This window comes from Heterocephalus glaber, unplaced genomic scaffold (assembly GCF_053883595.1).
Source record: "Heterocephalus glaber isolate CG9 unplaced genomic scaffold, H.glaber_assembly_v1.0 deba00001613, whole genome shotgun sequence".
NCBI classification, from domain to species: Eukaryota; Metazoa; Chordata; class Mammalia; order Rodentia; family Bathyergidae; genus Heterocephalus; species Heterocephalus glaber.
This window is the reverse complement of record NW_028258384.1, coordinates 31,790,072-31,813,452: the sequence shown is the minus strand read 5'-3', so window position 1 is coordinate 31,813,452 and position 23,381 is coordinate 31,790,072. Positions and strand designations below refer to the sequence as shown.

The 23,381-nt window shown below is 37.0% G+C and overlaps 1 protein-coding gene and 1 pseudogene across 2 annotated transcripts in view; both read right to left on the bottom strand.

The window, feature by feature from the left end:
* Positions 1-23,381, bottom strand: part of Il1rapl2 (interleukin 1 receptor accessory protein like 2) — a 647,009-nt gene that overhangs the window by 208,005 nt on the left and 415,623 nt on the right. The gene's annotated exons all lie outside the window — the stretch shown is intronic.
* LOC106010761 (TP53-binding protein 1 pseudogene) lies at positions 1,881-8,122 on the bottom strand (annotated as a pseudogene).

The window sequence follows — 23,381 nt, the reverse complement described above, 5'->3', positions numbered from 1 at the left end:
CTCCATTCCTTCCTATTTACAAAGATTTTGTTCCTATTTTTCCATTTTCTCATATTAATCCCATTCCCTTCTATCCTTTGATTCCTTTCTATTTTAGGCAAAAGGAGGCTTGTGAATGCTGGAAAAGAACATTATAATTTATTGCCCAAATTAAATGGCACTCCTAAGAAATTAATTTTTGGATTAACAGAGACATATGTATCAATAATTTGTTTCCATTCCCACTATAAAAATGCTAGCATTTGTATTTACTTGGAAATATGTAGACTCCTGGTATTTCTTTCAGAATCTAAAAGAAAGTAATATTTGTGGCAGAAAACATTACTTGTTTTAGGTTCTCCACAAAAGAGAGAGATTTTGTTAGTTATTGGCTAACATTACCTTATTATATCAGTGTCTCTATTTTATTTAATATCCTTTGGGGCAATGGTCTCTTATCTCTTTGGAAATATCAGCTCAATGCTATCAGGGAAAAGGAGGATTGTGAACAGAGGGTTCCGAAGTTAGAACATCTGCAGGACAGTGCTCTAAATCTTCTCTGAGCCCCAGAACACACTATCCTATGGTTTGTTTTTTCTAAAATGCAATGACAAACTTTCAACTTCAAACACCCAGGCAATAAACAAATGTATTTCTATGTGGGAGATCAAAAGGAAATTTTATAGCCCTAAGATTTTCAGCAATAAGTCAGAAAGGTCACATAAAAGCAGACTAGTATCTTAGGCATTTCCCTGATTCTCTGAAGTAAGGAATGATTTAGAAATAAAAGGGGATTTTTGCTGTCTTGTTTTCTTATTACTTCTCCATTTTTTTCTATATTTGTTTCTATAATATTTAGTTAGTAAATTTGAAATATATCTTGATGCCCATAAAAGAGTGAGGTATATCTTCCACAAAACATTAATAAAATGTCTTGAGCAAAATAAAAATAATAGTGAACCTTTTCTAGGAAATGCTGATTACTAGGCTTGTTGCAAAAATCCTCAGTTCTAAACATTAGAGATTATTGTAATTACTTACAATTCATTTTTGGGTACCTGCTTGTGGGTCAATAAAAACTACTATGCACATGTGTGTCCTATTTCACTTAAGAGTACGGCCTCAATACACATTCATTTAGCTATAAAATGTCTGTAGTTTATTGTTCTTTATGGCCATTTTATAAAAAAAGAAATTACTATACAAACACTATAATAAGGAATCTAAGACAATGTAATAATTCATATATAACTTGAGTAGATTTATGGTTTTCAGGTGGCATGATGGTATTGGGAATGGTACTATGGTGGGGAGTACAGGTTGTGTTATTTTCATCAAGAATTTCAGGAGGAAGGGGGAATTTGGTTTAAAGTTTCAGCTGATCAAGTTTTGTGATTTCATTCCATCTCTTGACTAGTAGATGATCTTGAATATGTTTTGTCTCCTGGATCTCAGCTTGCCTGTGGGAAAATAACATTAAGTGGTAGCACTATCAATTAGCTTTAGATAAGTCACTTAGTAAAATTACTAAATACACACACATACACCCACAAGCATGCACCAAAAGCCCAGTAAAACAATTTCATAAGGGCTAAGGGATTAAGTATACATATAAGGATTCTGGTAATGTCCCCCATGACATGGCAAAACTTGATAATGATAGTAATTAATTTTATTAGTTCATGTATGTAAGGCGCAATCCTAAATTGTGAGTCAGAGAAGAAAAACAATATATTTGTTTGTTTTTTTAACCAAAGAGATTCAACATGTATTTTATCATAAAAATCCAGCAAATAAAACTATATAGAAAAGCCATACAAACAATCCATTTACACACCCGATACATTTAAAACCTAGCTAAAATATAATCTCCATAACAGTAGGGAATTAAACCAGAAAGACTAATTATCTTTATGAGAAACAATCGTGTTTGTATTTGGATGCTGCTTGAATCCAACTCTCTCCCCAGCAATGAGGCACTGGATCACTTACTCTTATAACGCCACAGGCAGCTACAATGCTTCAGCACACTTCTTTAGCAGTCAGGCCAGGCATAAGAGGTCTATCATCACCACATCAAATACACCTAAAGCAATGTCTTTGTTATGGACACCTGAATGGTTCTGCTTTACAGAGGCTGCCCTTCACCCCAGGTCTCCAGGATCTCAGACCAGTGCTCCGGGAAGTTCTGTTGTTGACCTGACATCAAGATTACCTTCAGATTCTGCAAATGGTTTTCACAGGGTTGCCAATTCAGAATTCTTTGTTCCTCAAGTCTGTAACCAAGGCTGTACCCAGCAGGCAACAGATTATTACACTAGCTTTGGATTTTTTTTTTTTTTTTTTTTGGTACTGGGTATTGAACTCCGGACCTTGTGCTTTCCAGGCAGGCAGCAGAACCACTGAGCTAAATCCCCGGCCCTATTGCACTAGTTTTGGAGCTGGTTAGTGTGGCAGCTGTCATGGACCCAGACATGAGACAAGAATCCCACTGGGAAGGCACAAAAAGTACTTCTAGTTTCTGATCAGCAATTAAGAGATACTGGTAGGCCATACTACAGTGTGCTTCATTGAAATCTTCAAGGATTTAGTTAGGTCAAGCTTAAAGCTGGGATGCTGTGTACTGCTTGTTGAAAGGAGGAATTTCTAAATATTCCCCCTCTTCCTCATTGCTTCTTGTAGGAAGATCTGATAGTTTGGAGCAACTGGCCAACTTGTCACTTGTTGTGGCCATGATAAGGAAAAGGCATATCCTAAAATCAAGGGCTTGTTGAGGGGAAAAGGCTCTGCTCCTCCAACACAGAGGGTTCACCTGCATGTTGGTTCGCCTGCGTGTTGTCTCCACTCTCACAGTGGCTCACAAATTCTCCTTTCCCCAAAGTGTGTTTAAAGTGGAAGACTTGTGGCCTGGCTTGGCAGGGGACTGATCTTCTGAAGTTGAAGCCAATAGATAGAGGAAGGTAGGCAGATAGGGTACAGGTCCTGAATAGTTAACCTAAAGTAAGCTAAAAGTCAGGGCTTTAGTGAATTAACATACCAAAGGGCCAAAATAATTAAACAAACTGACCACCAGGGCCTAATGGAATGCAAGGGACAAAGAACAAGTCCTTAAAGAAGACCTTGGAAGAAATAAAATGCAAACAAAGCAGCTTGCTTTCTGGACTTCAAAGGCCTAACTGCAACTGAGAGTCACTCCTGCTTTTTATCATGTACACAGGTCCCAAAAACTGTATAAAAGGCCAATGGATTTAAATATTTATGGATTTTTACCCCTCCCCAACAAGCAGGGAATTATTTTCTTTTATTCTTTCTAATAAACACACATTTGGCTATTTCCCACCACTTGCTGCTTTATGTTTTATCAACTTCAATCTTCACTGCCACAAAACAAGATCCTTGGAGCTAAAGGGAGCTGGTTACTAAGTGATAACTTTTCTTTTGCCTGATAGAACTCCCAGGGAACCCAGAGGACTTTCTGTGATCTTTCAGGTAGGGGTTGTGCTTCTGCTGCTTGAGGCAGTAGGAGTGGCTGGGGAGCTGATGTTAATGTGCTCTTTCCTCTTACTTTCCACCAAATTGTTTAGGTTGCTATCTGCCACCTTTGTGAGAGATGTCATTATCTCATATGAACCAAGCCCATACTGCTCTCTCAGTCTGTTTCCTGGCTCCAAAGACAGGATAACAGCCATTCACTTTTAGCACTTTCCTTGACCTTCTTTTTCAGTGCTGTAATGGAGCTCACTAGACTCTTTCCTGTGCCCTTTTACCACTACTACACTGAACTATTCATTCTAGGAGAGGGCAGTCACTTCATTATCCAGCGGGAGGGGGTCACACAAGAGAATATCTTTGCCCAACACATCACACTCATGCCCATCATCAAAAAGTAATTCATCTTTCCAAGCTCCAGTATCTTCTGTGATTTTTCCAGAGTGAAAATAGCCATTGAATGACTGTTTGCCTATAATACAGAGCCCTGCACAGCTGTTCCCAGAAGAGGCAGGCAGCATCTAAGCCATCAGAGCAGCTAGCAGTGGCTTAGAAAGGTATCTGAAGAGGAACTACAACAAAAAGCACTAGCACCCACATCTGTTCTTCTGGTAGAATCTGGTATATGGGGCAAAATTTAGGTGAAAGATTTATCATCTGGCAACATATCTGGAAACATATTGATGCCTTTTCAAGGACTCAGTTTTCCTGTGGCCCCTCGTGAGCTGGGTAAAGCAAAATCTGTGGGTTCTATCCCAGTGGTTTTCCACTTGAGTGGTCTGCCTTGTCTCCCTGAGTTGTCACTGCTGTGCAAGGCCGAGAAACTTCTCTCACTTGAAGTCCCAAGAAATCTGGATGCCTTGAAAGAGAAGGAGCTCATATCCCCCAGATGACCTGAGGAGCCCTCATCTGTGAAGGGGACACTTGAGTTTTACACTCCTGACACTCTACAATTGGCTTCTTGAGTTTCTCCATGGATTGTTCTCAAGTGCTGATGCAAAATTTGGCTTTGTGGAGGCTCAAGCCTATCAAACTCTCCTCCTTGGTTTCAGAGTGACTCTGTATCGTCCCCAGCAACACTGATAGGTTTTGAACCACTGCCCCTCTCAGTCTGCACCATGGCATCTTGCTTTCCAGAGTTCTGGTCCACTGTACCGGTGCTCTACTCACATACATTTTTGACAGTCTAGGTTGTTGCTGAGTTTCTGAAACCCAGAGGGAAAGTTCCATGGTCTGAATTCCTGTGTTATTTTGAGTAGGCTTTCCAATCAAGGCCTTATTAGGCATCTCCTGATTGTCATCTCATTCTTCTTTCTGGCTTTCCTGTACAACTGTCTGCATTGCTTCTCCTTGAGGGCTGGATGGCCCTTTTCTGGCCATCTGCTCTGAAGCAGGCACAGCAAGGTCCTCAATAAGACTAATAATCTTTATAGGCCATTCATTTTGCCTAATCCTTTCGTCACCCTCCAATTTTTCTTTCTTTTCTTCTTCTTGAGTACTTGAAAAATGAAACAAGTTCCCCCTACTGGAGGCAGAGGGAAGACTCTTACCTCAAACCATGTCTTCTTATCAAGCTTCACAGACACAGCTAAATACAGACACGATCTTCTGGGAACTGGCAATGTCCTCAGCAACAACAGTAGAACTTTATTTTCTTTCACCAGTTTCAGGCTTTTCCAGACTAAATTGTAAGGACTCTTCCTTCAGTGGCCTTCGTTTCAGTGCTGATCAGTTTCATTTTTACACACAGTTTCTCATTCAATTCTGGGGCAGCCTCAAAATCCCCCTTTTCACTTCTAAGTATAGCATTGTTGGTTTCTACCGTACTTTGAGACATGACAACACTGGTTGCTATGGTGCTTTCTGTACAGTTGCTAATACCAATAGAAGTACTACATATGTCTTTGGGTTCCAATTTTAGGTGCCCAATAAGAGTTGGGATTGTACCAGTCAATGGTGGGATAATATCACCTTCTTTAGCCAAAGTTCAATGAAATGGGTTTTCACTAGAACTTTCACAGAAGCTCTGTGAGGCATGGACAGAGGCATTCTTGAGCTGCTAGGTCTCTCCATCTGACCCTTGCTGCATTGTATTAGCCATTTTGGAGTCTTGTATTAATTAATTATCTGTTTTCACTTGAAGTTTGGGCTGCTGCATCTCCTGGTCAGATCTAGGCAACTCACCTGTTTTACTTAAGCCAAGGGAGGCTGTACAGAGTCTTCCTATATAGGTTCCTTTTCTGTAGTCACTGATTTCATATCTCCCTCATATTTTATATTCTTCTCTTCTTGGGAATCTAATCTCTTCTCAGAACATTGTTCTATTTCTATAGCAACATCTTTCCAGGACTGGGAATCTGAGCATTTCTCCACTCCTTCCAAAAATTCACAAGAAACCTCATCCCTAGGATACAGCTTTTTTACATCTATAATGACAACACTTGAATCCTCTGACTTAGGTTCCTTCCAAGCTTCTTGATCCTTATGTTCTCAATCTGAATCAAGAATTGGCAGTTTCTTGGGGGAAATCCGTACTTATCAGACTGGTTTCAATTTCTATAGTTTCTGAGCATTCTTGTTTGGGAATTTCCTTTTGAAGACACAACCCTTGTGACCGAGTTTCAATCAGAGAAATGTGCAATGGAACACTCTCCATATATTTTTTCTTTGGGTTCCTCTCCAGGACTTTCACAAGGAGACTCAGGGATTTCTCCTCCATCAGACCCTGAAGATCTCTCCTCTGGTTGGTATTCTGTAACTCCCATAGCTTCCTCCTGATTTAAGACACCAGAAAGTTTCTCAGTTTGAGTAACTGGAGAAAGAACTGTGTGACTCCATGAATCACATGTGAGATAAATACAAATGTCTTCAGCTAAAATTTCTTCTCTGCCTCTGCAACCAGTGCCTAAAGTACTGATGTGATCTCTGTTCTCGGTGTCATCGCCTTTTGTTTTGTCATCACTCTGACTCAGTTCTACTTGGCCATCCAAGGCTAGGTTCATAAGGGTACTATTTTCATCAGGAGGAAGTTTAAAATTGAGAACTAGAGACAAGGGTTCAGTATCCTCAATTTGTGTTTTCTCCATGTTCATCAGTCCTGTGAGAACTCAAGCTCTCCATCTTTGGGGACTGACTGTACTCACTTGAAGAAAGTATCAACTTGCAAGAATCCCCTGTCAAACACAGCTCAAGAGTCTCAGTAGAATTTCTTGGTTCAATATCCAAAGTTTTAGAATATTCAAGAGTCAAAGATGAATTATGCAAATCTTCACCTTTATTCCTAACATTTGATCATTCTTCCAAACTTACTGATGGAATTAAAATGGCATGTGAAAACTTAGACTGGTATAGGATAGGAAGGGATCCAGGGGTACAGACCAGTGTGCTCTGAGACACTGGGGTTGAAGCTTTGGAAATATAGTGCACTCAAGTGGGAGAGGTGGTTTTTTTTGCACCTGTTTGTCAACTTGGAGTTTTTTGTGAAAAGATTCTCCTCAGATCACACTGACATATTCACTGGCTCATCTTTTCTCCCCTCTCACTCTATGAGACTGCTATGAATGAGCCAAGGAAGGGGTAGATTGGAAAGCATATGGGGAAGGAACAGCAAGATCTGAGGAATTTGTGGAAAGACTCTCTTGAATAGGGACCTCTGAACAGAGAGCTGCAGGAGGTTCACAGGGGTAGCAGGTGTGGAAGCCCGAGAACACCCAACTTCCTCCCTTAAAGGAGTAGAAGATCCATCAGAAGCTGTTTAATTGCCCTTATCTATTGACAAAACCTCAGGCTCTGATGATTTCTGAATATGTAATCATCCACCTTCCACAAGTTCTTGAGTGGACATTTGTTCTTTTGTTTCCATAACAGCAAGCGATACTTTGGTATTAGAAGCCCTTGCATATGTTGGACTTTACTCTCATACAACTTTACTGAACTTTGGTGTCATAGAAACATCTTTGCTGTGCTCTCCTGTCATAGGGATATCTTCACAGCACTGTTCTTCAGGTTTTATTTCAGTATCTGCAGCCACACCAGGTATCCTGGTATAGCCAAAGTTGGTGGTTATTAACTGTAGATATTCTTTGTCTACTTCATATGGGGCAATATGTTCTTCAACATCATGACACTGGGAGAGTTGTAGGACTCCAAAGCCCAGCTGTGATGAGGCAGGATCTTTAGCACTAAGGTAGTATGTGGTATCACATGAAGTATCATCTTCTACTTCCTCTTTCTCCTTCTCTTCCTTCTCCTCTCCTATAGCAGGAACAGATTCCAATGACATTTTCAGATCATTGCTTGTCTTGTTTACCTGAGGTAACTATTCAATGACCTGACTGATAGAATCACATGTATACAAATGAGAAGAATACAGTCTGAAGCCATGATTTCTTTCAAATGTTCACTGAACACACTATTATTATTTCCTTGTTCTTCTGTGGATATTTGTACAGGATTTGACACAACATCCAACTCAGGGTTTTTTTGTGTGTGTCAGTAGATTTGGAAGGTGTCAAGAAAGCATACTAAAGTGAGAACCAGAATCATCTTCTAAAACCTGGCTTTCAGGATGAGAATCCTCAATTGTCAGGCAAGGAGCATCTTTCTGAGAAAAATCTGAATCCAACTGATTTCCAACAGGATCCATCTGATTCTCAGGTATCCGAGCAAGGTGGCACGCTCCCCAGGTTTCTCCAGCTCTATCCTCAAGTCACCCCACTTGCTACTGCTGCCACCAGCTATGAGGTCTTCCTCTGCCTGTAGCCTTGGTTTTTAAAGAAAGGAAAACTGAATAACACAATCTTGGCCTCTTTGATCAGTTCTTTGCAAAGGCCTGCAAAATTCAAATAATTTTATTCATCATTGATTGTTAAAATTTCATAATGCAAATGAGAAATGAATAAAATAAAACTTGCATTTCTAGTTCACAAAAGACTGAGGCATGTTCTTTAAAAGAGAAATAAAAGCTCTTTTTCTCCATGTGGAAATCCCAATAACTTTTCATATAAAAAATCCTCACAAATATTTATTCACTCAAGAAGGACAACTACATATACCTCTTATTTCAGTGGTGAGGAGGGAAAGGATTGTGTAAAAACAAGATACTTCTGGGCAGGACACTTGGAGTTTATCTACATACCCTCTGATTAAACAGGAACTTCCAAGGGCCAGATTTTACAAAGATATTGTGAAGAGGTATGTGAGAATTTCTCTGAGGTGTGACTGGCAGCTTCTGAAAAAGTATCTTGGGTCTTTTGTTTCTAGTCATGAAGGAATAACTAATCTGGGACTTAATATCTCACTATATACAACTAGGGAAGAGAGTGGAAGATATGAAATAGTAGTTTTCAATCTCACAGGACTTTGATCTCTGAGAGAAGGGAAATAAACAAGATAACCCTGATAGTTGCTTTCTGCCTAAGGTCATTTTTGATTTTCAGAGTAGGGCAAGGAGAATCCAAACTAAACAAAGCAGTTTCACTAATTTGAAGAGACAGAGATTAAAGTTTGAAGAGGCTGGAGAAGGTGGGATTTGCAAGGCAGAGCATTAGAGAAGATGGAACTAATATGAGAAAGAGTTTCACCAAAATGTATGGTAGGCTCCTGAATCTTTGTCATAATATTAAGCTGCATACCCCATGGATAAAACTACAAGACTGGACAAAGAACAATTATGAGGGAGCTATAAATTGAGCAATTCCTAAAGCTCACACAGGGCTGGGAAAACAATGAGTTTTGATCATGCAGAGTGGAAAGGCCTCATTGAGCACCTAGTAATAAGTAGAGAATGCAGAAGAGTCTACCCAAAGGAATAAAATTTATGCCCAACTAGGAAAAACTCAGCCAGTTGAAATTGATAGAAATGATAAAGAATATATAATGATCACATAAAGACTGTGAAAGAGCTGTTACAACTATGATCAAGAATTTAAAGGAAAACAAAGGTAATGAAAATAGAAATAAAAAAACATTAAAAAACTAAATATATCTAGAGCTCACTGGACAGGCTTAACATAAATTTAAATATTGTAGAAGGAAAAAAAGATGAACATTAAGCAAAAAGAAAATCTATCATATCTTTAAGCAATACATAATCATAACTGAACTGTATCAAGGAAAAATCTGAAAAAATTAAACAAATCATCAGTGACCTGCAGAATAATTTCCAGTAATCTATGTACATTTTTAAAATATATGTACATTTAATTGGACTTCCAGGCAAGGGAAGAGGCAGACAAATTATACAAAGAATTATTGTCTGAAAGAGTTCTAAATTTGACTGAAAACACCAAACACAAATTTTAGAAAGTTGATAAATTCTATGTAAATGTAAATGCCATATCAAGATAACCACTGTTGCTGAAAATGAATGAGAAAAATTTTAAGCAATGAGAAGCATAACAACAGTTCTTTGCCCTCAGAAAGCATCATTTCTCTAAAATCCTTGGTTAAAATGTGAATGCTTTTAGAGAGAGAAAACATTATACAATTAAAAGTATACTGGGGAAGAGTTTCAGGATTATTTAAAGATGGATATCTGATGTAGAGCAGGGCTCTGAAGAAATGAGACACAGATTACATAAATATGAGTAGACCCTGGAGTATGAAGGAAACAGGTAACATGTCATTAAATGGGGAGGCAAAAAGATATAGAAGCCAAGTTTCATCAACTTTGAAGTTTGGATTCAAGATGATGATGGTATCAGTCTAATGAGGGTCCTTAAATCAGGGGCTTATAATTGAAGATAAAACTTACTTTTATAATTTTAAATTGAATATCATTCCAACAAATGATGTGATCCATAATTAAAATTTTTAAGGCATAGAACAAGTACAATAATATAATGAAATTATTATAGATATGTATTTGTTAAAGTAATTCTGGCTGCAGCAGTCAAACCAAGAAGCACCAATGGCTTAACACCATATAAATATATTTCTCACAACTTCAGAGACCCACCTTCAACATAAGGGTCTTGAGGTTACTTCAGCATTCAATATCTAATCAGATAGATGGGGGAAGAAAGAGAGGAGAGGATTGTATGGGAGACTTTTATAGGATACGGCTGAAAGTGGCTTGCATTATTTTCATTTATATTTCACTGACCAGAAATTCAGTCATATGGCCAGATCAATATTTAAGGGAAACTTGAAAGTGTATTCCAGTTAAGGGAACTGAGTTCAATGAGCAATTAAACTGTTTCTGTCCCAAAGCATAGTATTAGTAGGAGAAATGGGGGCAGAATTGGTTACTAAGAAATGCTTGTCACAGGTTTAAGAATAATAATTAACATATTTAGTAAGTGCCTACTATGAGCTAGGTAGTATGTTAAGCATTAGAATTAGAGCAAAACTATAATTAACTCACTACCTGTCTTAGTCACCCCGTTGCTGAGACACCCACAATTTAAAGGAGGAAATGTTTATTTTGCCTCACAGTTTGTACAAATTTCATTCCTGTACAGCTGGCTCCAAGGCAGGGTAGCATGGCAAGGGGGTATGGCAGAGAAGAAGCAGCTCATGGCATGGCATGGGAAGCAGAGAGATATCAACAGAGGAGGGAAGGAACTATACCCTTTTGGGTCATGTCCCACTGACCCACCTCCTCCAACCAGGCTTCAACTCCCAGATCACATTTAGGTATAACCTGATAGTATCATGTGCTCATAATCCAATCATCTCCCCAAAACCCTACTTATGAGGACATGACACTTTGGGGAGACATCCAGATGCAAATGATAACATTATCATCATCTGTTAATGGTTTGTTGAGGGTAAATGAACAGCTAACTTCTGCCTCTCATAATAATAAATGCATGGGAGAAATAAGTGTAGGGAATCAAAGGTCTTTTTTCTAAAGGGAATTATTCTCACCACTCCCCTAATCTTTAGCTCAGTAGAGATTACATTTTTCATTGCATATTAAGGGAATGTGAGCCGAACAATTATGGAGAAGGGAATTTATAACTTTTATCATTTCCTTGCTGCATTGTGGTCATTTTTATTTGCAGCTCAGCAGTTTTATAAACTTTATGGAGCTAAATTCTTGCTTATTTAACATTCACTAAACATTCTGCTTTTCATCCCTTACCAACAATTTTTAAACGAATGGAAGGAGAATCTTTCTTAGCTATTGAGTAATTTGCTTTTAGGTCTGCTGTTTTGAGGGGTGTTGTTTCACTAAAATGTCCAGAGGTGAAAGAAATCATGAGTTTAGTGCAATTGCTCTTATCAAGAAAGGGTGAATTTTAAAGTCAAAGACCTCTTTTATTTTCATTATAAAAGAATGAGGTGTCTGTGAAGACTGGGTATGAATTTTTCTTTTGTAAAATGCATAGCCTTTCTTCCATTCTATTAGCATAAGTAATGCTTTCAGAATAGCCCTAAAGATAAGCATTTCTGAGACAAATAGAATTCTGAAATTTTGAGAAAGATACTCTTTAAGGCATTTTCTCCATTGCTCTTTAAAACTAGCATGAGGTTGTAGCAAGAACACTAGTTTAGGTGTCAGGACTAAAAAAATTGGAGTCCTACCTTGCTGCTATTCACTATAAGAACATGGGCTGCACATGCCTCAATTTCACCTGGGTTTACTCTAGTTCTTGAATGAGCAAAGTATACTAAGCAGGGCCAGTCATATATATGTGTATGTAAGTATGAATGTATAGTGTGAGAGTTCACTAGAATGCATGATATTTCTTTCTTTTAGCATAGAATTGTTATAAAAGTGATAAATTTTAATATATAGAATACAGTAAAACAAAAGAAAAATTGTTTAATTCTAGTATGGAGAGATAATCACTCTTTGGGATATATCTTCCCAGACATTCTGTCCCAAGGTAAACACTGCTCAGAGTCTTTGTCACTTAATACACCCTAGGACCACACCCTGCATTTAAAAATCTCTTTTCTGTTTCTCTAAAATACATCCCATTTTAGAAAATAATCAACAAGCAGCCAAGGAAGCACTTTTTCCATTACTAATGTTAGAGATATCAGCTATTTTCAGTTTGAAAGACTCTCTATACTTACAACAAAAATAAAACGAACATGCCAATGACTTCAGGGTAAGAAGCAAGGATTGTATGAATAGTGCTCTAAATAATAATAAAGCTAGTGAAATGAACTGGATGGGAAAGAAAGATTTACTTCATACTTTATCTGAATATTCTTGGGACATAGACAATGGAATATAGCTCTAGTGTTCAATTCTATCCATTTTTACTGTGTCAGGGGATGTTTAAAGAAATTTACAAAGCTCACTGAAAGTCAGCATTTTAATAAGTGGCACTGAGAAAAATTATGCTCAGAGAGATGCAGGTGACAATACAAAACATGAGACACAAAAGACTTCACAATGGCTGTGCTAATTGTAGTGGAAAACACTCAGAAAGGCAGATCCCATTGAATTATCTGTCCATCTTCCTAACAACTACCTATCTCTCTGCCTGTCCCTCTTTAATGATAATTTCAGGGTTCTCAGGTTCTATCTTCTGGAATCATGATGCAATGTAAAAGCCTTGATTTGTACAAGAGTGGCATTCTTAGTCTCAGAAATCATTTGTAATATAGAAACATGTCTTATTACTAATCAAATAAATTTCATAGACTTCGAACCCTAAAAAGAGCATATATTTGTCTGAGCATCTACAGAAGCAACAAAAAAATTAATGAAAAAATGGAAACCTGAGCATATAAAGACAGATTTAATAATGAAATTGGCCAGAGTGATGAAGCCCAAGATAGAAAATCAAAAGACGAGATTATAGGTTAAGTTTCATGAATAAATGTAAATTTCAAATGTCAAGCGATATTACAGGCTGGATTTTCTATAGTAGACACCTGATATGGAGCTTGGCATGCAGGGTGTTTATTAGGGATCACCACCTGTGAAAAGAGGGAGCAGGATGAGGAAAATTTAATAAAACTGTCATGTAGGCCAATCACACACAGAGCTCTGGAGTAAATATGGCTCATCAGCATGTTTAATGCTGGACTCAGATGGCAGGGCCTCTATATTCCCACTGCAGTTAGTCACTGGAATGGTATTAGTATGGGAAGAACATCTCTCCATAGCTGAGACAAACCCTGAAAGAGGTAGTAGGAGGCTGTCTGTTTATAACACTCCTTACTGAACCAACAAGCCCTTCCTTTAAGGTGGCTCTGGGAAGCACATCTTCTGTCCAATGCAAAAGAAAAGTGATGTGGGAACATATCACATTAGAAGAATGTTAAAGATTTCCATTAGTTTAACAACTTACTATTTTTTGAGAAAAGTGACAGATAACAGATTAGGTAATTAAAAAATATCAATCCCTGTTGTGAAAGAATATCACAGAGAAAATGACTTAGCCATTGTTATCAATTCAGTGACTATAACTCAATGATAAACACACACAAACACATTTATACACATCAGGAAATAAATAATATGTTATGGCATGCTGAAATTTGTAAGATAGTATATTAACTGCATTTTATTCATACCAAGAAAGAATGAAATCCAGTTGAGTTTATCTTTTATCACACCATGAAAGACTCAGGATGGATTTTTGGATAATCTTTTTTAACAAATTGAAATCATTGTTGATCATGAAAAGAGGAAACTCAGTTTAAATCCATATGTTTAAAAATATACCAGAAAAACAATGGCACAGGCTGGGCATTTAGCTCAGTGGCACCGCACCTGCCTTGCAACCACAAGATCCTGATTTCGATCCCTGGTACCACCAAAACAAAACAAAACTATATATATATATATATATATATATATATATATATATATATACACACACACACACATATATATACACAAATACAAAAGAGTAAAGGGACTTAAAAATATTGGTAAAATAATATTATTTACTATTTGTCATATGCTAGAGACTTGTTAAATTCTTTTTAAAAAATTTTATTGGTGTATTTTAGGTATACAATATAATGACATTCATCATTGGAGATTTGTTCCTTTACATAATATATCTTGATTCTTATTTTTCCTCATTCTCCTGCCCTCCCTTCGACTCCTCCACCTCTTCCTATTTACAAAGACTTTGTTTTCATTTTTTCATTTTCTCATATTAATTCCATTCCCTCTTTCCTTTCTTCTACCCCTCCTACTTCCCCTTCTCCTTTGCCCCTTTTCTTCCTATTTCACATTATACATTTTGATCCTTATTTACACTTTCAGATTTTCCCACCAGAGAAACTATTCAGCATTTACACGTGTGTCCTATTTATTTCACCTAAGAGTATCATCTCAGGCCCGCACCTCATTGGAACCCAGTTCGCGGACACCAGCATCACGTGCCACGCCAGATCACCACCATGGTGGCATCTGAATCTGCAGAGCAGAGGCGCCAGGGGGAACATAAAGGCCATAGTTATGAGCCCCAGAAGTTAGAGCAGAAATAAACAACAGAGAAGGCCTTTCTGATGCTCCTCAATGAAAATTGAAGCCCACTGGGAAAGTGAAGAAAAACTCTTCAATAAAAGCACACTAGACCATTGTGGTTGGTAACTTGGTGGGATCAGCACCTCCCATAGAAACCTGGATTCGCATAGGGAGGCGGACAGCTGGAACCTGCAGTAGAACCTTGCAGAGTTTGATCCTGTAGGAGGTCAGGGACCTCAACTTGGACCTTGCAGCCAGAAATCAGCCTGAATCTCAGTAGACTACAGCTGGCTTGCTGAGACTAATTGACTTAGACCAGCACACTGCTGCCCACATTTCCTACCAAGACAGCAGAGACATATCCTGAGGGACACATTTTGTGTTTGTTTTGTTATATATGCATATATATATTTATATATGCATATATATATATATATATATATATACATACACTTTTTTCTTTTCTTTTTCTCTCTCTCTATCCCACCTGGCTCTATATTTCATACAAACATATATGTGGCTGGCCCTAAATTTTGCTCTAGCTCAAGTGGTTAAAGGTGACAGATTAACTGCTACCACAAATTGTCATTTTCTAAGCTGTGTTTGATGCTGATTGTGTCAATTGGGCTAAGGTATTATGATTGATCTAATCAGTTGTCCTTCCCGGTATACTGAAAATGAGACTGCCTAAGAGTCATTAGAGACACAAAGCCTAAAAAGTCCAGCTATACCTGGAAGATATCTCTGAGAAGCAATCACTCCACAGGGGATCTAAATACCACTAATAAAGATACTCAAAATAAGAAATATTGGAGTATCAACCCAGGAATTAAAGCAAAAACTGAACTAAAAATGAGAAGGCACCTTGGCAGGACACAAACACAGACTTCCAGCTCAGCAAAGGCAAATTCTAGGGGAAATGAGGTGGAAAAATGTGCTAATCAACCACCTGCACACCCTGAACTGATAGCACAGGAAGTAACAAAACAGATGAATGAAGCCCTAAAAAATTCAAAACAGAAATAATTTCCCAGATAACTACAGAGATGGTGAGCAGAGTGAAAGACATAATTAGAGGCTCTAGAACAGAAACAGATAAAAAAATAGATGAGCTCAAAACCATGTTGGAAGCCATGGATGCCCAGCATAAGAAAGAAATGGAATCCATGAAACAGATACAAACAGACATCCAGGAGATTAAAAACTCCACTGAAAGTATTCAGAGCAGATTGAGTGAATGTGAAGATAGAACATTAGATATAGAAGACAGGGTTGGGCCGGGGATTTAGCTTGGTGGTTCTGGTGCCTGCCTCGCAAGTTCAAGGTTCCAAGTTCGATCCCTGGTACAAAAAAAAAAAAAAAAAAGAAGACAGGATTGCAGTTAAGGACCATGAAAACAGAGATTTCTTAAAAAAAAGGAAGGGATCATGAGAAATCAAGCCAGCAGCTGCTAGATGATGCAAAGAAGAATAACATAAGACTGATAGGAGTCCACAAAAAAGCAGGAGAAAGTACAAATGACCAAAAAAAAAAAAAAAAAAAACAAAACTGTTCACAGAAGTAACAGTAGAAAACTTTCCAGACAGAGGTAGAGAATTGGACATACAGGTAAGTGAGGCATATAAAACTCCAACTAGCCATAGTAAAAAAAAAAAAAAAAGCTACACCTGACATATAATAGTCAAGACCCCAGAAATGCAACAGAAGAACAAAATCCTATAAGCAGTTAGAGAAAAGAAACAAATCACATACAAAGGAAAGCTCATCAAAATCACAGCAGACTTCTCAATACAAACCCTCAAGTTAAGGAGAGTCTGGAGTGAAGTATTTCAAGCCCTGAAAGAAAATAGCTTCCAACCTAGACTGTTGTATCCTGTAAAATTATCTTTCAAAATCAATGGGGAAATTAGGTACTTCCATGACAAAGAACACCTGAAAAACTTCATGAACACCAAACCAGCACTCCAAATGATTCTAAACAATATCCTAGAAAAAGACAATGAAGGTCACAACTCCATGAGGCTCAACAGAGGGAAGCCACGAGGCAAGGCAAGCAACTAAAGAGAAGGGGAAAAAATAAAAAATAAAAGAGTCAACAACAGTAAGACATCATGACACGGATGAGTCAATATTTATCAATTGTAACCATCAATGTTAATGGCCTCAATATACAAATCAAAAGAAATAGACTGGTAGAATAGATTAAGATGCAAAATCCGACAATATGCTGTATACAAGGAACACACCTAATTGAAAAAGACATTCATAGACTGAAAGTAAAAGGATGGAAAACAGTTCTCCATGTCACAGGAACCCAGAAAAAAGCAGGAGTAGCAGTCTTATTTGCAGCCAAATAGATTTCAAACCAAACCTAATTAAGAGAGACAAAGATGGTCACTACATCCCTGTGAAGGGGATAATCCAGAGGAAGAGCTAATAATCCTAAATATATATGCACCAAATACGAATGTCCCCAACTATACCAAACAAATATTAATAGACATGAAAAACCAAATAAACACTAACACAATTATAGTGGGGGACCTCAATACCCCACTGTGACAAATAGACATCATCTAGACAAAAAAAAATCAACAACAAAATTCTAGAATTGAACCAAGCTTTTGAACAAATGGACTTTAATAGATGTCTACAGAGTGTTCCACCCTACAAAATCAGAATACACATTCCTTTTGACTGCACACGGGTCATTCTCCAAAATGGACCATTCTCCAAAATGCTAGCTCAAAGGACATGTCTAAGAAAACGTAAAAGAATTGAAGTTGCCCCCTGTATATTATCAGACCATAGTGCAATAAAATTGGAGATCAATAACATAAGAAACTGCAAAACTCCCACAAACACATGGAAACTGAATTACACCCTTCTGAACAACCAATGGGTTACAGAGGAAATTAAAGTAATTAGACACTTTCTACAAGTAGATGATAATGCCAGTACAACATACAGGAATCTATGGGACACAATGAGAGCAGCTCCATAAGGGAAATTCATAGCAGTGAATGCTCATACTATGAAAACAGAGAGAGCACAAATAAACAACTTAATGCTGAACCTCAAGCTCCTAGAAAAAGAAGAGCATGACAAACCCAAAGCTCACACAAGAGAGGAAATTATAAAGACCAGAGCAGAAATCAATGCAATGGAGACTAAGAGAACAATACAAAAAAAATCAATGAATCAAAGAGTTGGTTTTTTGAAAGAATAAATAAAATTGATTAACCCTTGCCAACCTTATCAAAAAAAGGAAAGAAAAGGCTCAAATCCATGCAATTAAGAATAAAAAACATAAAGTCACAATAAATCCAGCAAAAATCCAGAAGATCATTAATACCTACTTTGAGAACCTGGACTCTAATAAAATGTAAAACACAGAAGAAATGGACAGATTCCTAAATACGTATGAATTACCAAAGTTAAATGAAGAAATGAAAATTCTAAACACTCCAATTACAATCAGTGAAACTGAAAACATAATTAAAAATCTACCAACAAAGAAAAGCCCAGGTCCTGATGGCTTCACTGATGAATTCTACAAGACATTTAGAGAGGAACTATGGCCGTTACTCTTTGAACTCATCAATGAAATTGAAAGGGAAGCAATACTTCCAAATTGATTCCTGGAAGCAAGTATTATTAGGTTAGAAAACCAGTGAAAGACCAAACCAAAACAGAGAACCCCAGGCCAATCTCAATAATGAACATAGATGCAAAAATCCTCAACAAGATACTGGAAAACAGAATACAGAGGGTCATCAAGAAGATCATACACCCTGATCAAGTTGGATTTATCGCAGCGATGCAAGGATGGATTAACATATGTAAATCAATAAATGTAATACACTATAATAATAGAGTCAAGGAAGAAAATCATATGATCATCTCAATAGACGCAGAAAAAGCATTCAACAAAATCCAACACCCATTCATAATAAAATCCCTGCAGAAAATTGGAATAGAAGGTCTTTATCTCAACCTGATTAAGGCTATATATGAAAAAACAACAGCCAATATCATACTAAATGGTCAAAAACTGAAAACCTTCATGCTTAAATCAGGAACAAGAGAAGGATGTTCACTGCCACCACTAGTATTTAATACAGTTCTGGACACATTAGCCATGGCAATTAGACAAGAGAAAGAAATAAAATTAATAAATATAGGAAAAGAAGAAGTTAAATTGTCATTATTTGCTGACAATATGATACTCTATATAGAAGACCCAAAAAACTGCCAAAAGACTTTTAGACTTAATTGACAGATTCAGTAGAGTAGCTGGATACAAGGTCAACACTCAAAAAACAATAGCCTTCTTATACACAAATAACAGACTCACTGAGAGAGAAATTAGGGAAACAATTCCTTTCACAATAACATCAAAAAAATAAATATCTAGGAATCAATCTAACAAAGGAAGCAAAAGACCTCTACACTGAAAACTACAGCACTCTGAAAAAAGAGATCGAAGAGGACATAAGAAAATGGAAAGACATGCCTTGCTCCTGGATAGGAAGCACCGATATGGTGCAAACGGTCATACTTCCAAAACTACTATATAGATTCAATGCAAACCCAATTGAAATTCTGGTAGCATACTTCACAGACCTTGAGAAAATAATCCAAAATTTCATTTGGAACCAGAAGAGACCTGGAATAGCAAAAGTACTTCTAGGCAGCAGAGACATGGCAGAGGGTATAACAATCCCCAACTGGAAATTATTCTAGAAAGCTACTGTGATAAAAACAGCATGGTACTGGCAAAGAAACAGACCCAAGGATCAGTGGAATAGATTAGAAGATCCAGAAACAACTCCAGATTTACTCAGCCACCTCATCATTGACAATGGAGCCAAACATCCTCACTGGAGGAAAGATAACCTCTTTAATAAATGGTGCTGGAAAAACTGGATTTCAACCTGCCACAGAATAAAACTAGACCCATATCTATCACCATGCACTAACCTAAGATCAAAGTGGATTAATGATCTAAATATTAAAACAGAAACACTAAACTTGCTGGAAGATAAGTTAGGTAGAACTCTTGAAGACATTGGCATAGGAAAAGACTTTATGAACAAAACCTCAGTAGCATGGGAACTAGCACAAAGAATCAACATCTGGGCTCTCATTAAAAAGCTTCGGCACTTGCAAGAGCAACCACCAACAGAGCTAAGAGACAGCCTACAACGTGGGAAAAAATTTTAGCAGCTGTATCTCAGACAAATGTCTATTGTCTAGAATATGAAAAGAACTTAAAAAAATCAGACCTCCCAAATTTAAGGACCCAATCCAAAAATGGGCATCTGAAATGAACAGATGTTTCTCAGAAAAAGAAGTAGAAATTGCAAATAAATATATTCAAAAATGTTAAATATCATTGTTCATTCGAGAGATACTAATGAAAACAACACTGAGATTCCACCTCACCCCAGAAAGAATGGCTACTATCAAGAAATCAACCAATAACAAATGTTGGCGGGGGGTTGGGGAGAAAGGAACCCTGCTCGACTGTTGGTGGGAGTGCAGACTGGTGAAACCACTGTGGAAATCAGTATGAAGATACCTTAAAGAAATAGGACTAGAGATCCCACTTGACCCAGCCATTCCCCTGCCAGGTAACTTCCCAAAACAATTAAAAGAATCATACCACAGCGATATATGTGCACCCATGTTTATAGTGGCACAGTTTGTAATAGCAAAAGCTTGGAAACAGCCCAAGTGGCCATCAACTGGAAACTGGATAAAGAAGACAGATGTGTTTTTTTTTCTAAAATGGAGCACTACTCAGCCATGAAGAATGAGAAACTGGAGACATTTATAGCTAAAGGGATACATATTGAGGCCATACTTTTACATGAAATAAATAGGACACACATGTGTAAATACTGAATAGTTTCTCTGGTGTGAGAACTTGAAAGTGTAAATAAGGTTCAAATGAACAATTGATAATGTGAAATTGGAATAAAAGTTCCAAAGGGATAGGGGAACTGGGAGGGGTAGGGGAACGAAAGAAGGGAAAGGAAAACTTATGAGAAGAGGAAAAAATGAAAACAAAGTCTTTGTAAATAGGGAAGGGTGGATGGAGTGAAGGGAGGATGGGAAATGGGGAAAAATAAGAACCAAAATATATCATGTAAAGGTACAAGTACCCAATGATAAATATAAATGTATTGTATATCTAAAATAAATGTATATATACATATATAAATATAAATGTATTGTATACCTAAAATAAAATGTACCAATAATGAATTTAAGGGGGAAAAAAGAAATACAGTAGAACAGATAGTTATGTAATGAAAGGAAAGGCAGCTTCTGATGTTCAATATTTTGCACATTCTGGCTAAAAATGTTTCTTCCTTGGGTAAATATATGCACACACATGCATACACATACTTACCTACTTCACATAATGTATCTCCATATAAATATAAATACACTGGATGTGCTGTTTTGTACCTGGCCTCTTAATTTAAAAATAGGTCCTAAAAATTGTTCAGTATTAACATCTGTATTACTTACTAGCAAATACTTTACTTGGAAAAATTCCTAGAATTGGAATTGCTGGATCAAAGGGCATGTGCTTTTGATTCATTTGGAATTTCTTTGATAGGAATGAGGTAGGTAACTAAGTTGATGCATTTCTAGATGGATGCTAATTTCTGCTAGGTTTTTTTCTGTTTATTTTATTTCATTAGTTTTATAGAAAAGCTATTTTTATTTGACCTTTATCTCTTTTTTTAAAGTATGCTTTCTAGTGTAGTTTTTCTGTCAAAGAACTTTACTTTTTATTTTCTTAAAGTATAGTAAAACATTGGATTGTGAGTACCTTGTTTGACAAGTGTTTCTTAAGATGAACAAACATTTCTAATACATTTTAACTTGATAGACAAAAAAACAAAGAGTATCACCTCAATGTGCATCCACTTAGCTATAAATGCCACTAATTTCTCATTCTTTATGGCTGAGTAGTACTCCATTTTATTAAAAAAAAACACATTTTCTTTATCTGGTCTCCAGTTGATGGGCAAATGGGCTAGTTCCATGTTTTAGCTATTACAGACTGTGCCGCTATGAACATGGGTGCACGTATACTACTGTGGTATGATTCTTTTAATTATTTTGGAAAGATACCCTGCAGGGGAATACCTGGGTCAAATGGGACCTCTAGTCCTAGTTCTTTGAGGTATCTTCATACTGATTTCCACAGTGGTTTCACCAGTCTGCACTCCCACCAACAGTGAAGAAGGGCTCGTTTTTCCCCACAGCCCCTCCAGCATTTGTTATTGGTTGATTTCTTGATAGTAGCCATTCTTTCTGTGTTGAGATGGAATCTCAGCACTGTTTTTATTTGTATCTGTCGAATGACCAGTGATATTGAACACTTTTTCATATGTTTATTGGCCATTTGTACTTTTTTTCTGATAAATGTCTGTTCATTTGAGATATCCTTTTTAAACTCTTCAATGAAATTGAAAGGGAAGCAATACTCCCAAGTTCATTCCTGGAAGAAAGCATCATCTTGATCCCCAAAGCAGAGAAAGACTCAACTGAAAAAGAGAACTATAGGCCAATTTCACTAATGAACATAGATGCAAAAATCCTTAATAAGATACTGGCAAATAGAATGCAGAAGATCATCAGGAAGATCATACACCCTGACCAAGTGGGATTCATCTCATGGATGCAGGGATGTTTTAACATATGCAAATCAATAAATGTAATACAGTATATTAATAGAACCAAGGACAAAAACCATATGATCATCTCAATAGATGCAGAAAAACTGTTTTACAAAATTCAACATGAATTCATATTCAGAACTCTACAAAAAATTGGAATAGACAGTCTCTACCTCCACCTGATAATAGCCATCTATGAAAAACCAACAGCCAGAATTATACTACATGGTCAAAAATTGAAATCCTTCACACTAAAATCAAGAAATAAACAAGGATGTCCACTATCACTACTCCTGTTCAGTATAGTTTTGGAAACATTAGCCATAGCAAATAGACAAGAAAAAGATAAAGATAGGAATAGAGGTAGGAAATGAATAAGTCAAATTGTCATTATTTGCAGATGACTTATTAAATTATTTACATAAATTATTCTATTAAATTCACTAACAATAAATGAAGTAACTATTTTTATTAGCTCTATTTTACAGATGAAGAAACAGGCCCATAGTCATACAATTAGTAAAAGAGTATAAATTCATAGATGACCTTCTTACTTCAGAGAGTACTTACATTCCTAACTACTATTATATAAAATTGAAACTTAAATTGCTCCCTGTGACTCAAAGAAGTCAAATGAAAAATCTACACAGGGGTTTAGATAATTGTTCTGCTAGATACTTCTCCAATATATTCTTTCTCTTACTCTTTACATGTCTAACTTTTATGCCATTTCTTCAAATATGCTTTCCCGGATGTTGTCTTTCAGACTACTTTGGACATTTCTGTTATATTCTCTCACAGTTCCCTTACTTATTCAA